This window comes from Oryctolagus cuniculus, chromosome 3, assembly GCF_964237555.1.
Source record: "Oryctolagus cuniculus chromosome 3, mOryCun1.1, whole genome shotgun sequence".
Taxonomy (NCBI): Eukaryota; Metazoa; Chordata; class Mammalia; order Lagomorpha; family Leporidae; genus Oryctolagus; species Oryctolagus cuniculus.
The window spans coordinates 40,811,141-40,826,595 of record NC_091434.1 but is presented as its reverse complement, the minus strand read 5'-3'; the positions used below and the strand labels follow the sequence as shown (position 1 = coordinate 40,826,595).

Here is a 15,455-nt window from a genome sequence, read left to right as displayed (position 1 = left end):
GACAGTGAGAGAGAGAGACAGAGAGAAAGGTCCTCCTTTTTGCCGTTGGTTCACCCTCCAATGGCCACCACGGCTGGTGCACTGTGGCCAGCGCACCTCGCCGATCGGAAGGCAGGAGCCAGGTGCTTCTCCTGGTCTCCCATGGGGTGCAGGGCCCAAGGACTTGGACCATCCTCAACTGCCTTCCCGGGCCACAGCAGAGAGCTGGCCTGGAAGAGGGGCAACTGGGACAAAATCCGGCACCCCGACCAGGACTAGAACCCAGTGTGCCGGCGCCACTAGGTGGAGGATTAGCCTACTGAGCTGCAGCGCCAGCCCTGAATATACTTTTACTGGACTTTACTAAAGATTTTTCCTTATCTGAGTATTATTTTATTATCTGAAACAAAATTGGTTTGGAGAAGACACATTCGGTTGAAATAACTTCATCATTACTAGTTTCAAATTATACTTTAACAAGGACTACAGATATACTTTAACAAGATCTACGTATGAAAGCAAAAATTCCACATATACATAGTAATCATATCTTCCAATTGCAAGTCTCGGGTATGATTATGCAAGAATCGATTAAAGATAACTTTGAAAGTGTTATTTTGGGTGGTTACATACTGGAAATCAAAAGCATTCACCTAGAGAACAAATGTTAAAATGTCCCCTGATTATGCAAACGGTGCTTGTGTTCTAGAGTACAGTTTACACTGACAAAATCATATGTGTACCAAAAAAATATTAAGTCTCAAAAACTTTAGGGAGAAAATCATATGTTTGGGGAAAATGCAAAACAGATTTGGTGACAGAAACAGTAGTACCAAATCATTTGTGAAGAATTTGAATAAAAGCAATTTATAAGTTGTGAGGGTAGAAAGAAATATTTCTAAGTATTTCATGTAACATGTGGTTTAAAAAATACATGAAGAACTAAAATAACACATTTGAATGGACGTAGATATTTGACCATTTTATTCCATGCATCTAGGAAGTGTTATATATATTCAAAACTTCTCCAAGGGAAAATACATGAACATCCCTATCCTGGGGTTATATTGTATTTAAATACAGCATTTTTGCTACTCTTTGAAAAACCTATTTCTGCTTAACTTTCCTACGGACTCCCAAATAAGTCAAAAGTTTACTTCAAACTTCCTTAAGGCTGTATTTACAATTTAATCCATTCAATGTAATTCATTTAGTTTATATGTCACTTTTTCTTCATAAGGTTCAAGGTAAACAAATTATTTTAATCTTATCCTTTAAAGGCTAACATTTTCCCCCTCTCTGTATTAATTAAACTTTAAAGTATACAGTCTTAAAAACAAACCACCCAAATGGTTAAGAGCCTTCAGATAAGGTAATCTAAGACAGTTTCCATAGGGCAGGAATTACTATTGTGATGTCCTGATTAAAAGAACATGTGAGGACACCATGGTCGGCCCTTGGAGGAGACTTGGCCGCTGTGGGTAGAAGTGCTTGGACCTCAGGTAAACACTGGTTCTCTTTTGTTTGTTTGTTTTTAATTTAGCCAAAGGAAAGAATAATTTAAATATTAAGTTATATTTTCAGATACTTATTAAGCAAAAGTTGTCTCCATTTTTTTTTCTATTTAGAAAGCATAGATCCATCCTTTGGCAGCATGCATTCTTTGAGGAATAGCTAATTTTCTAAAATTTCTGTATTTTCATTTTTCAAAGATTTAATGACATTTGAGTGAGTTTGTTTTCCTGGGATTTATCTAAGTTACATCATTAATAAAAAGTCACTTCATTCCTAGTTCTACTCTTACATATGATTGAGTATAAATGTCAGAGCTCCATGAATCTATATGAATTGATGCAATGAGAGTTGGAATAATGTCTGCCCATAACCCTTTAAGGTAATATATAATAATTATTCCCATTCTTATTAATTCCCATTCTTCCCTTAAGAATTCCCATTCTTATGAATTCCAGATCCTCAAAATTCAAATAGTTGGTAACTGTTTGTAGAAGTACCCTTAGAGGGATTCCAATTCAATCCCATCAAGGTGGCTTGTACCAATACCATCTAACTAGTCAAAGTGATCAGTTACAGTTCACAGTTGATCATAATGATAGGACTAAGAGTCAAAGGGATCACATAAACAAGACTAGTGTCTGCTAATACTAACTGAGAATTAAAAAGGAGAGAGTGATCCAACATGGGAAGTGGGATACACAGCAGACTCATAGAATGGCAGATGTCTAAACAGCTCTCTGGCCTCAGAATCAGCCCTTAAGGCATCTAGATCTGGCTGAAGAGCCCATGAGAGTATTTTAGGCATGGAAAGCCAAGACACTCTGGCAAAAAAAAACTAAATGAAGATCTCTGAGAGTGAGATCCCAGCAGAAAGAATGGGCCATCAAAGAAGGCAGTACCTTTCTCTGAAGGGAGGAGAGAACTTCCACTTTGACTATGACCTTGTCTAAATAAGATCAGAGTTGGCGAACTCAAAAATCTTCCATAGCCTTGGAAACTCATGACAAGAGCCTAGGGTGATTACTGATGCCATAAACAAGAGTGTCAATTGTTAAAATCAACAACAGGAGTCACTTACTCCCCATGTAGGATCTCTGTCCTTAATGTGCTGTACTATGTGAATTAATGGTATAACTAGTACTCAAACAGAACTTTATACTTTGTGTTTCGGTGTGGGTGCAAACTGTTGAAATCTTTACTTAGTATATACTAAACTGACCCTCTGTATATAAAGATAACTGAAAATGAATCTTGATGTGAATGGAATGGGAGAGGGAACGGGAGATGGGAGGGTTGCGTGTGGGAGGGAAGTTATGGGGGGCGGGGAGCCATTGTAATCCAAAAACTGTACTTTGAAAATTTATATTTATTAAATAAAAATTTAAAAAAATTTAAGTGAAAGATTTATCTTGTCTTAATGAAATAAAGAAGGAAATTAAGACTAAAAAAAAAAGAGAGAAGTACCCTTAGAGACATGTGGTAATAACATGAAGCACTAACTACCCAGTAAACCTTAATGAATGAATTGCAAGTGTCAATGCCTACCTGTACAGACAGGTAACAGGCAAGGAATCCACCTGCAAGGGTACACAAGAAGTGAGAGGTCCTGCCTGGTCCAAAGGGAGCAGACACTACCTTGGTTCAGCCCATTTTTGTTTTCCTCATCTTGTTATTTCTTCAAAATATTTTTTCAGAAAAATAAAAAATCTGGATTTTTATATACCTCTTAGTTTTTAAGCTGTGGCAGCTAATTCCACTTTCAAAATACAATAAAAGCCAAATAAAGCATTTCTTACAACTAGATCCTGCCCATGGTCTGCCAGTTTCAAAAATTCTGCCTGTAAGAACGAAGAATCTCCTATGTTGTTCAGTCCATGTCTGCTCTACCATAAAAGCCAGGTTCTTTACTCCCAAGAATGAATGACAGGGAAGGTCATCATCCTGACTTTTAGAGTGCCTAGGAGTCAAACCCTCACTAACAGGCTGTGTCTCTGCTGACCAAGGCACTGTATGGTTTCAGAGACGGTTTGCACAGATTCCACATCATTTGAAAATCCACTTCATGTATTTCTGGCTGCCAGTATTACAAAAATAATATCAGAACAATATTTTTAGTCTCTTATGTCACAGCAGGTGAAATACAAATGCTTAAAAAAAAAGTGGGTGGGGGAGCACCAGAATGTGCCAGACTCCACCTGAAATCCAGCCTGGGCATTTGCTGTTTCTTTGCCTCTATCTTCCCTTCATATTTTCCTGCTTTTCTTTCTTTCCACTCCTCCTTTTTTCTTTTTAAATATTTTGAAAGTTATCACTTGAAAGTAAACACAATGGTTGAAAGAGATCTAACAGCCATTGCGTTTCTGCTTTTTCACTCCTTGATGGAAAATTTCATGTTAAGTCTTTGTTAATCTAAACAAAGACAACATGTTCTGAGAGACTATCATCTGCTTCTGATATGCAGCAGATCTGAAATCCTGAAAAAAAGTGAACAGGAGCAAGTGCTACCTCTGATGGTAGAAGCAATGCTCACAACCACAGCAGAAAAGATTCAAGGTTAAGTTAGTATGCTCACACATTAGGAGACATTAAAACACTACTCCTTCCAAGGCTTTAAGTCAGAACTACAACTTAATTTACAATGAACTTGATTCAACACTGGCCAAAGTCCTCAAGGTGAGTGTTGGAGGGGAAAGTGCCTGGGAAGGAATGGCATCCCAGCTTCAAATTCAAGTCCCCAAACAGGACATGGCTTGAGGAAGTGCCAGTGCAAGGTATGTCTAACAGCTCTGAGGCCTTTTGGTAGCTACTCCAGCCTCTGGTTCAACTGCAGGTCTACAGTCTGCTCAAGTTTCAGAGAAACTCAGAGTTCCAAGTGAATCTTGCAGATTCCTTTGACTGTTCCAGTACCACATGAAAACTACAGAGAAAACATCACTGTTATCTAACCACCAACTAAGTCTCTGGGATTCCATTTAACCTCAAAGTAGGTGTGGCCTTTGTAACCTGTATTAGAATCCTGGGATCTCCTAAAACCTCACCAAGTTCTTGGGGTTGGTGTCTAATATGACCATTAGCTATTAAGCTTGGTGTTCATATAATGTTACATTCTTTCTAGGAATTTATCTGCATTACAATCAAAAGATATTTGGTCTAGAAATATTCTTTTACTTCAAGCAATTTTACAGTATACCCAAGGGACCAATAATTTATTTTAATTACAAATCCTGGATATGTGTGTGTGTGTGTGTGTGTGAGTGAGTGTATGTATGTATGTTATGGTGCTTCAAGAACATTTTCAATATTAATATACTTAGTCTTATATTCCTATATTATGGCATTCAATTCTTTCTATTGTGATTTTTTAACTGCAACTTTGGGAAATATCTTATCAGCTGTTTGGAAAGATGTATGGTTTCATGGTTATAGGCAGAGACACAGTCAGACTGCTCAGATATGAATGACAGATTTACAACTTGTTAGATGTGCAGTCCTGAGCAAGTCACTTAACTTCCCTGTGCCTCAGTTTCCTCATATAGAACATGTGGAGTAATAATTGTGCCACCATAAAGGATTATGTAGATTAAATGTCATAATACATGTCAACACTTAAATACACACACACACACACACATTCCAGGTCTGTTTGATGTCAGAGATGCTCAGAGTGTGGTCCTTGGATCAGCAGTATCCATACTTCCTAGAAGATATTTAGAAACACAAATTCTCAGGCCCCAAATCAGAATCATTTAGGGCTCTTAAGCATGTTAAGATTTCAAGTGATCCTTACGCACACTAAAGATTGCGAATCAATGTGCTATATCATCTATGCCTTTATTATTGTTTTTTGAGCTTACTGCACATCCTTATAGCTTCCAGGTGATTTTTATATATTCTGAATTTTATAAACCATGATTCTATATGGCCTTTGTTTTAATGGTGTCTTTTGAGATTATACCAGAAACGTACAATTGCCATATTCTATTTTTTCTCTAGTCTCTAATGACATAAAGGATTTAATCTAAATGAACCATATTATAAATGTATCTATGCATTTTTAAGACTTTCTATCTTCAGTTTCTATTGATGAACATGACATATTGATGGGACCCATATTCAAGAGGGACTCAAGCAAATTGGAGATTTTCAAGACTTAATCCCTGCCACAGGAAATATTATCATCTCAAAACTCTGAGATTAAAATTTATGAGCAGATGAGCAGTTTTATTACGTGAAAGATCTTGTCAAGATGCTATTAGGAATTTCAGAAATTAGCTGTATAATTATGCCTAATAGGTAAGTTTTCCCATTCCAAATTTTTATAGTTAGGACACTGATCAAATTCTGATGTCTCCAAAAAGATCATCAAAAGCATCACAAACATTCTGTTGGTTCAGGGAACTATGCTATGAACAGTTCAAAGAATCTATCATGGGCTGGCGCTGTGGTGTAGTGGGTAAAGCCACCGCTTGCAGTGCCAGCATCCTATATGGGCGCCGGTTCAATTCCCAGCTGCTCCACTTCCAATCCAGCTCTCTGCTATGGCCTGGGAAAGCAGTGGAAGACGGCCCAAGTCTTTGGGCCCCTGCACCCACGTGGGAGACCCAGAGGAAGTTCCTGGCTCCTGGCTTTGGATCATTGCAACTCCAGCTGTTGTGGACAATTGGGAAGTGAACCAGCATATGGAAGATATCTCTCTCTCTCTCTCTCTCTCTCTCTCTCTCTCTCTTTGCCTCTCCTTCTCTCTGTGTGTAACTCTGACTTTCAAATAAATAAATAAATCTTTAAAAAAAAGAATCTATCAAAACAATCATATGCCTCATCATACTTGCAGGAATATGAGGCATTCAGTTTCTCCTCATGAGGCTTAGAAGTTCATGTTCTGACCTTCCAGTTAGAAAGTAGAACAGATGGGAAATGAAGTTACACAATCTCACAATTCTTGAAATTAAACTTATAGAAATGGCACATAAATACTCTTCTATGTTTCAAAAGTAAATACGAGCATGGAGTTTGTATACCTTAAATAAAAGGTTTCTGGAAAAAAGTGAATATGAATAATTTTTTAAGTTTGGGAATAAACTACACTTCAAATGTATACATGTTATATTTATACCAACAGAAAGAAGAAAACCATCTTAGAGTATTTTTAAAGAGTAAATGCTTAATAGCTTTTTTACTACTTTCCAGGGTATCTATAGGCATCAAACATATCCTAACTTAATTTTTTTTTCCTCTTTAGTGTGTCCTTCAGCTAGATTTCATTATTTTTAATAATATCTGTTTTCTATAGATCTATGTAAATGTAACAAAATCCCAATGCGCAAAATAGACTCCATTGACTAAAATGCTCCCAAGGGCAGTCTCAGAGAATTTGTGAACAGAAGAAGCATTGGATTGGTACAGATGCCTACCAGTCACAGCAAGGTGTCACAGGATAGGTAGAAAGAAGGGCACACTGGGATCTCAGACCTGGGTTCTTGCTAACTCAGTGATTTGGGGATTATGTGTAAGATGGGGAGTACCACCTGTACACTGCTCTGAAGGAGTAAGCTTCCAGCTTACTTATCTAATAGCCTCTTCAGGAGTATGACGGCTAGGATTTTCAAAACAATTCCTTCTCAGAATACTTGCTTCTCATGCCTCTTAATTCTCAGCAAAAATTTAAGACTTTCTGAAGACATCTCTATTTGTGAAACAACAGTTTCGAGAGTGGCAACAGCAGTGGTAGTTAAAGTATTACTCTTCCAGGTTTATCGTTATTGCTAAAAAGGCTGATCACATTTGCAGAACTATGATCCCAGTATTTCAATACAAATCTTAACACAGTTGCTTTTGTGAACTCTAAAGTTTGTCCAGTCATATGGGTAGGAAGCAATGAACTGGGTAAAAGACATTGCATTGGGAAATTTCCAGTATCTCTGGCCTATGAATTTTTCTTTAAGCCATACACTTATGCAGATATAAACAGATTAGCATAAATGAGTGCTAATGGATGCTCCAGCATTCCCTAGAACCTTCCCTGGAAACCCTGGGTAGAATATAAGCCAAATATAAAACTTTAAAAAGGATAGCATAATCTCTCTGTGACTCCTTCACCCTGACAAAGTACTCTGGAAATGATTCTACAAAGCTAAGAAAGGCACAGACTTGATTTTGGCATCCTCAGTAGAAAAGCTGTCAACTGAAACAATAATTTTTAATTGGTATCCAAACCTTTGAGCACAGTGAAAAGATATTCTTGAGTATGATACTGCCCTAAATTTGCAAACCTCCACTCCAAGACCCAACACCTTGAAGAACTTTCTTACAGACAAATAGTGCTTCTTATTTGTATGTATGCATGCATGTGTACATGTAGCACGCACCTGCATATGTGGTATAATGGATGGATGGATGATTTGAACGGTAAGGGTTCAAACTGTTACCTCTGCTGTATACCTTGTGAACCCGGGGGACATGACAGAGCTGGCATTTTGGCTTAGTGGGTAAAGCTACTACCTGTGGCACCTATGGGCACTGGTTTGTGTCCTAGCTGCTTTACTTCCAATCCAGCTTCCTGCTAATGGCCTAGGAAAAGCAGCAGAAGATGGATGGCCCCTGCTACCCATGTGGAAGATCCAGATAAAGCTCCTGCTCCCAGCCCTGGCCATTGCAGCCATCTGAGGAGGATGGGAGGAACAAGGGATGGGAGATCTCTTGCGCTCTCTCTTTCTCTCTGTAACTGTGACTTTCAAGATAAATAAATAAATCTTAAAAAAAGAAAGGACCTTGGAGACATGAAACAGACTGAAAAGTTGGTCAGTTCTAAGTGGCCAATTCATGATTCCTCAACAGTTGCATTCATTAATCACTAAAATAAGATTTTGCACATTTATTGTTTTATTCATATGGTAAATATATATTAATAAACTATTATGTGCCAAGAATCATGCCAGGTCCCTAGAGACACAGTACTGAGTAATAGAAGCTTTAACAAAATTCCATCTAAATACAAGATCAATACAAAATCAAAAACTTTGTGGGAAAATTGAATTTAAAATTAGCTGTTTTTTGATGTAAAAACTTTAAAATCTAGGCATAGTTTTTCCATAATATGCATTATTTCATGAACTTTTAAAGACACCCTCATAGTACCAAATTTTCTGGTATGTGAAAAAAGATAGTTCCTTTTAATTTTCCATTTTCTAGCAATGCATTCTAGTAGTCTGCAATACAAATGTACACTGATTATATTTATTTTCATGAATTCTCCCATTCTTTAGTTTTTCTTGTGGTCAAAAAAGTTTTGTCCCCAAATGAGGGTCATCAGCATGGATGCACAGCAGACTGATAAAAAATGCAAATCACACGACCGACAGCTTTGACAAGCACTCTTCTAAATTCTGTAAGGAGAAAGCGGTCCCTTAAAGCAGGTAAGCTACATACGCATATTCACACAACACGGCAATAGCTTGAGAACCCTGGACAATCACAATAAATTCATATGTCATTAAACTATATGAAACTGGTGATGTACAACAATTTTGACCTACAAAAATGACAATTCCATTTAGTTCCGGCTGATATTTATTTTGATTCCTCCCCCTGAACTGCGCTTCATATTAACACTAAACAATACCGCTGTCCACTTAAAGTCTTTCACTGGGTTAAATCCTTTGTGAAATATAAACACAACATTTATTTCCCTGACAAAATAAAACAGCATCACATTGGCCAATATTGAACATGCCCAGTCACTGAAAATATTTCTGATTTATTCCTTCCTAGTCAATAACTGTAGGTACAAAGTCAATTTATTATATGAAAACCACTTTCAGTTAACACAAACACAGAAAGACACAACTACAGGAGCCCAAGCTAATATGCTGTATCTATCAGATATAAATCCCCCACCATTGAAAACAAACAACCCCTGCCAACAGTATTATCAGAAGAGTTCACTAAACATAATTAAAGAAAATATTAGGAGTCTGAAAGAGCTGAAGGGCAAAAAGAAAATAAAAAAAGCTAAGTCTTTTAGGACTACCAAAGCTAAAGATTTTTTTTTCCTCTCTGAATTTGTTAAAGAGAATTGGTCTCTGAGTTGAGAACTTGCTTGCAAAGTCTCTGCCTAGAGCAAGATACTCAGAGCCAACTTGTTAACTCCTAATAAAACAGCCCCATAAGCTGGGTATACCAGCCGGCATTGTGATAATATCATATGACCAGTTTTCTTAGGTGTATTTTTCCCTTATTATCAACTTCCTTTTTCCATCATATTAAACCCCACAGAAACATACATCTCACATAAAGTAACTCAAATCTGGACACCTCTACTTCTTCAGCAATAAAATCCCACAGAATGCATTATGTTTCATGGAAAAAGTGACCTTTACCCACCCCTCTCCTTATTGCAGTCTCAACCCCCTGTATCAGAACTCTACTGTCCCTCTGGTTTCAAACTAAGCTTCATCACAGTTTGATGCCATTGGTCATTTCAAGTATTCCCATAACTTTCTGGATAGCTGAATATTATGTATATCTAATATCTTTATTTTAATTAACTTGAAACTATAATTTCCAAGGTAAATTCTGTGTGTGATGCAAAAATTATTGCAGAAACAATATAATTGTTTAGTAGCATTTTTCCTTTGCCAGTTGGCCTTCTAGGGGCATTAATTCCTTAATTCAAATTCATTGAAGAAAAGTTAATGAAGGAAACAATCAATCCATGAGCCATTCTTTTCCATTGATAAGTCTCTCTGATTTTATAGGACCTAAATATTTTAGGTCATTATTTAAAATAAAACACACAATAAACTTGTTGGGAAAACCTCCAAAGAATGTTTATCTTAGACTACATAATGGTCCCTAATTTGGACTTAATAAAGACTTCACTGCCCCTTTCAGTAGCAGTGGCTATTATTAGATCATTAATTCAATAACTAATTAATAGAAAAGAATGATTCTGATTATTAATTTGATAAGGACATTTGCAATATGAATTAAATAAGTAAAGACTGTTTCTCATTTTTCTCTCAATTAAGAGATCACATAGCAAATAAGATTAGTCACAATATAGTATGTGCAAAAATAAAACTGTTCAAAGTGCATACATTAAATAAGTTATTCTATACTAAATTCAATTCTATTTCTATTTACTGAGCACTGATAATGTTCAAGGTCCCATGCTCACAAGACTCTGAGGAGGACACAAAATGGCTGTATCCCTGTGCATCATGTCCCCTCCCACTCCACCATTTTTTGTTTTTCAAGAAGATTTTGGCCTAGAAGAAGGATTATCCTAGAATCAAAATTACCATTGCAAATGCAAATTTAAAAAGACAATGATTTGGGGCCTGCACTATGGCAAAGTAGGCTAAGCCTCCACTTGCAGCTCCCGCATCCCATATTGGCACTGGTTCCTGTCCCAGCTGCTCCACTTCCTATCCAGCTCTCTGCTAACGCCTGGGAAAGCAGTAGAAGATGGCCCACGTCCTTAGGCCCCTGCATTGTGTGGGAGACCTCTCTGTCTCTCCCTCTCTCTTTCTGTTAACCCTACCTCTCAAAGAAATAAATTTAAGTTTTTTTTTTTTTAATTTTAAAAAATAAATAAATAAACTGTCCCAGACCTAGCTAGTAGGACTCCCTTCAGGCTAGTCTCCTGAAGGAGGTGTGTCCTGTTTAAAAAAAAAAAAAAAAAAAAAAGACAATGGCTTGAAAGGCTCAAAGTTAGCCCCTATCAGAATATTCTAGATTTACATCCATTCCTTTGGAAATTCAGAACTGTAAGGCCAGATAATCTTAAGATCTCCCAAAAGGTAAAATGATGGCCCATCATGGGTCAGGCAAACAGCTACTTTACTGTCTCTCACTGGGAAATGTGATTTTAGTTCTAGCACCTACACAGCACTAAGAGTTAAGAATTTCAAGCCCCTCACCAGCATAGGACGCTTTTCAGCTCTAACTTTGCAGACTATGTGAGGAAGCACAGAAAATAATCCTTACGTAATTGATCAGTTCACTCTCATTCTTCCCCAAACAGGGTCATAGTCCAGATCTATTTCAGGTGTTCTCACCAAGCCCCCATCTCAAACACCCGTCTTTCCGCTACTAGGAAACCACGATACCCCTACACTGGGCCGGGGCTGCTCATCTTACCACCCACTCCATCTCCCTGTGTGTCTCCTTGCCTCGCCCTGCAGCCAGTTTCTGCAGAAGGCCATCACTAACAAAGGCCAAGCACCAACTCTGCCCTCGATCCTCTCCCCTCCTAGGGCCTTCTTCCTCTTCCTCCTGAGGAAGAGCCCCTGTGGTTCTCTTAGACATCGTTATATTCACTTCCTACTAAGTCAGCATCTGCTGCCTTCATTACCTTGCCTCTTCCTGTCTTCTTAAGAGATATGCACCTGCTTTCCCTGTTCTCACACTACATGGAAACAGCTCCTCTGAGCCACTGCCATCTTCCTTAGCCACAGCCAAGATCATCCAGTTCCCTCGCTTCCCCAATGTGGCACCCCTCATAAAACCTCTCCACTAATAACACCTTCCCCAGGCATCCAGGACACTTCACCACTTTCCCTAATGATGTCTTCTTAACCAATGGCCCTTCTCTCAAAGCTTCTAGAGCTCTCCTGTTGTTACTCTCCAAAGAATGTTCCTTTGGTACTATTACAACTATCATGTCCAAAAAAGTGCTTTTAAAACTTATTTTCTTGGGGCCAGCGCTGTGGCACAGCAGGTTAAAGCCCTGGCCTGAAGCGCCAGCATCCCATATGGGCACCAGGTCAAGTCTAGCTGCTCCTCTCCCGATCCAGCTCTCTGCTGTGGCCTGGGAAAGCAGAAGATGGCCCAAGTCCTTGGGCCCCTGTACCCACGTGGGAGACCCAGAAGAAGCTCCTGTCTCCTGACTTTGGATCAACTCAGCTCCAGCCATTGCGGCCATCTGGGGACTGAACCAGTGGAGGCAAGACCTCTCTCTCTCTCTCTCTCTCTCTCTCTCTCTGCCTCTCCTTCTCTCTTTGTGTAACTCTGATTTTCGAATAAATAAATACATCTTTTAAAAAAAAACTTATTCTCTATCCCTATCCTTTAGTAAGCTGGTTGAACATCTTGAATGCCCACATTTCTAACTACTCGCCCAGGTCTCGTCAGAATATCAGCAACTTCCTCTGCATTCCTATCATCCTGTTGCTGTCAAAACCACCAAGAGTCACTTAAGCTCACAGTGTTGGATCTTGGATTCTGCTCTAGTATCTCTTTCTCTTTATCACACCCTTTTTTCCACTGAGCCTCACTGGCTTTCTCTGCTTGAACATCTTGCTTTGGTCACTTCCCGTCTTTCCAAAGCCAAGGTCTCACTTCTCTTATTAAATTCACATCCATAAACTGAAGCCTACTTCATCCAGGGTGAACTTTCCACTCTGCCCACCATCCATATATTCACACACATAGTTTTCAATGGCTTCCAGGGAATCTTTAAAATATACCCATGTATCATTTCCACTGTATCACTCCCAGTGATCCTCAAAATGACTCAACCTAGTGGCTTTCAAAGTCTCCAAAGGTGTGGTCTCTACCTTGTCAACTTTAATTCCATTGTCGCAACACAAATCTCCCCTAGCCATGGCTTAACCATTTCTGCCCATTTACCAACGTTTGGTGCCACAGAATCTCCCTACTCAGGTATGCTCGACCTTTTCTTTCTGATAAAAATCCTAGCCATTCTGGATACCCATAACGTTACAGTATCATCATGGATGGACTGGCATTCTAGACATTCTGAACAATCACTTGTAACTTTCTAAACATGCCACACTCTTTGGCTCCTCTGTGTCTATAGTCATGGGCATGCAATTACCTAAAACATTCTTCCCTACTCTTTCCTCTTCTACTTGTCCTTAAGCTATTAACTCATGAGCTACTTCTCCCCAACCCCTTACCTTCAAACCTGACACCTAGCAGGTAGAATTTACGGGCTTTTCTCCTTGTTACCATTACACTCATTTATAGCAATACTATATGTTTGCCAGATATGTTCATGGGGCTTTTACCCCCACTAGGCTGAAGGCAACACAACTAGAGATAGTAACCTTGTCTAAATGTGTTTCCAGCTGTCTCTCACTGCTTCTAGCACTGAATATAGCCCTGTAGTAGAAGGATTCACTAAACATTTGATTAATTAAAATTATTTAATTATGACTATAATTTTCTTGCAAAAAAGGACTATGTAATGTATCCCACTGTTATATCCAGCCCTTAGAATCTCATCAAGTATATAAAATAGATGGGCAAATTTATTTTTGAATGACAAAAGATACATTGTTTTATTGTTTCACAGAAATTGTAGGCTTTATGAAATTAAGAAATGTTTCTGACACAAGTATCCCTGTTTCTAATAAGAAGGCTGATGAATGGATAGATTGAAGGTAGGGAGGAAGTTAAGAAAATAAATCATTTTTTCCCTTTTAATCCTTGTTTGTGTGGTTTTTTGTTTGTTTTTTGTTTTGTTTTGTTTTGTTTTTTTGGTTCTTCGTTTTGCCTGGTCTGAAAGGCAGAGAGAAAGACAGACAAAAACTAGACAGAGAGCTTCTGTCCTCCAGTTTATTCCCCAAATCCCTCCAACAGTCAGGGCAGAGTAGAGCCAAAGCCAGAGCCAGGAACGCAATGCAAATCTCCCATGTGGGTGGTAGGAACCCAATTACTGAAGCCATCACTGTTTCCTCCCAGGGTCTGCATTTGCAGGAAGCTGGAGTCAGGAGCTGGAGCCAGAAATCAAACCCAGACACCCCAGTGCAGGACGTGGGCATCTTAACCACTAGGCAAAATGTTCACTTCCCTTCCATCCTCTTTAAGTGTGTATTTAAAATGCATTCTATAAATCATAAAATATCACAAATAACAACTTTGTTTCTTTTAATCTAACAGCCATGTTATTAGCAAACAAGGGTTTTCATTTATTTAAATATTTGTGAATAATTACATTTCAGGCCAAAGAAACAGCTAGAATGAGCTTCTTAAGGCGCAAGCAAGGAATCAGTCAATATCTGAGCTCAGTACTTGTGGCATTTCCCACACACCGTTTTTTAGCTTGCTGACATGACCAGTAAGTTTCTAACCAGTTTCTAATCATCAGAGATGATCAATGAATCTGTGTCACTGAAAATGCACAGGGCTCTTCCAAATGTTGGAAAACCAGTGAGAGGGAAAGTGATTCCTTAAGGAAGTGATGTTTTTATTTCCCTGAATCCAGTATTTATACAAAATTCAAAGGATATGAGGTTGGCATTACTTTCAGGAAGGTACAATATAGCAAGGGCAGACAGACTTCCTTCCAGAACACCTTCATTTAGATCTGAAGGTGAAATCAAATTTTCTTCATGACTCAAAAAGATTAGGTAGACAAAAGTTACTTTTACCTCATCAGAGCTACACAACAGCAGAGGCAGAAGTACCAAGAGTTGATTAAAGGCATTGTCCTGACCACTGATACCACCATGGCTAAGCAAGGGCTGCCTTATGAAACCCAGTCAGGAGACATTGATTTCTCTATTCAACTCTGAGGCACCACTTCGTAAATGACACATTCATTTTCGGGTACAAGAGGTGCTTTAAATGTGGTAACATTATATCATTTCAGCTATAATGATCATAATTACTTATTTCTTTTAATCACAACCCACTTAACCACTTTAGTACAGAGGACTAGTTCAAGGAGTTTAATTTTCATTCAACATCTAATCTTTGTGTTTACCCAAACCCTTCTCTGGCTTTGTTTACTGCCTGCTTGCTGGCCTGCACGTTTGATCTTGCAAGACTAGATCAGACAGGGTCAGATAAAATACTGATTACTAGAATAAACCAGGCTTGGGAAGTAACACTGATTTTTAAAATCCTCTTTTTTCCCCAGTTTTTTTTAATATTTTGCAAAATAAGCTCAAATAAGCAAATAAAATTAAGACAACTAGCAATCAAGGGGTTCT

At 38.4% G+C, this 15,455-nt stretch overlaps 1 protein-coding gene across 4 annotated transcripts in view; it reads right to left on the bottom strand.

The window, feature by feature from the left end:
• The window catches only part of SATB2 (SATB homeobox 2), a 199,405-nt gene that overhangs the window by 87,652 nt on the left and 96,298 nt on the right, over positions 1-15,455 (bottom strand). The window lies entirely within an intron of this gene.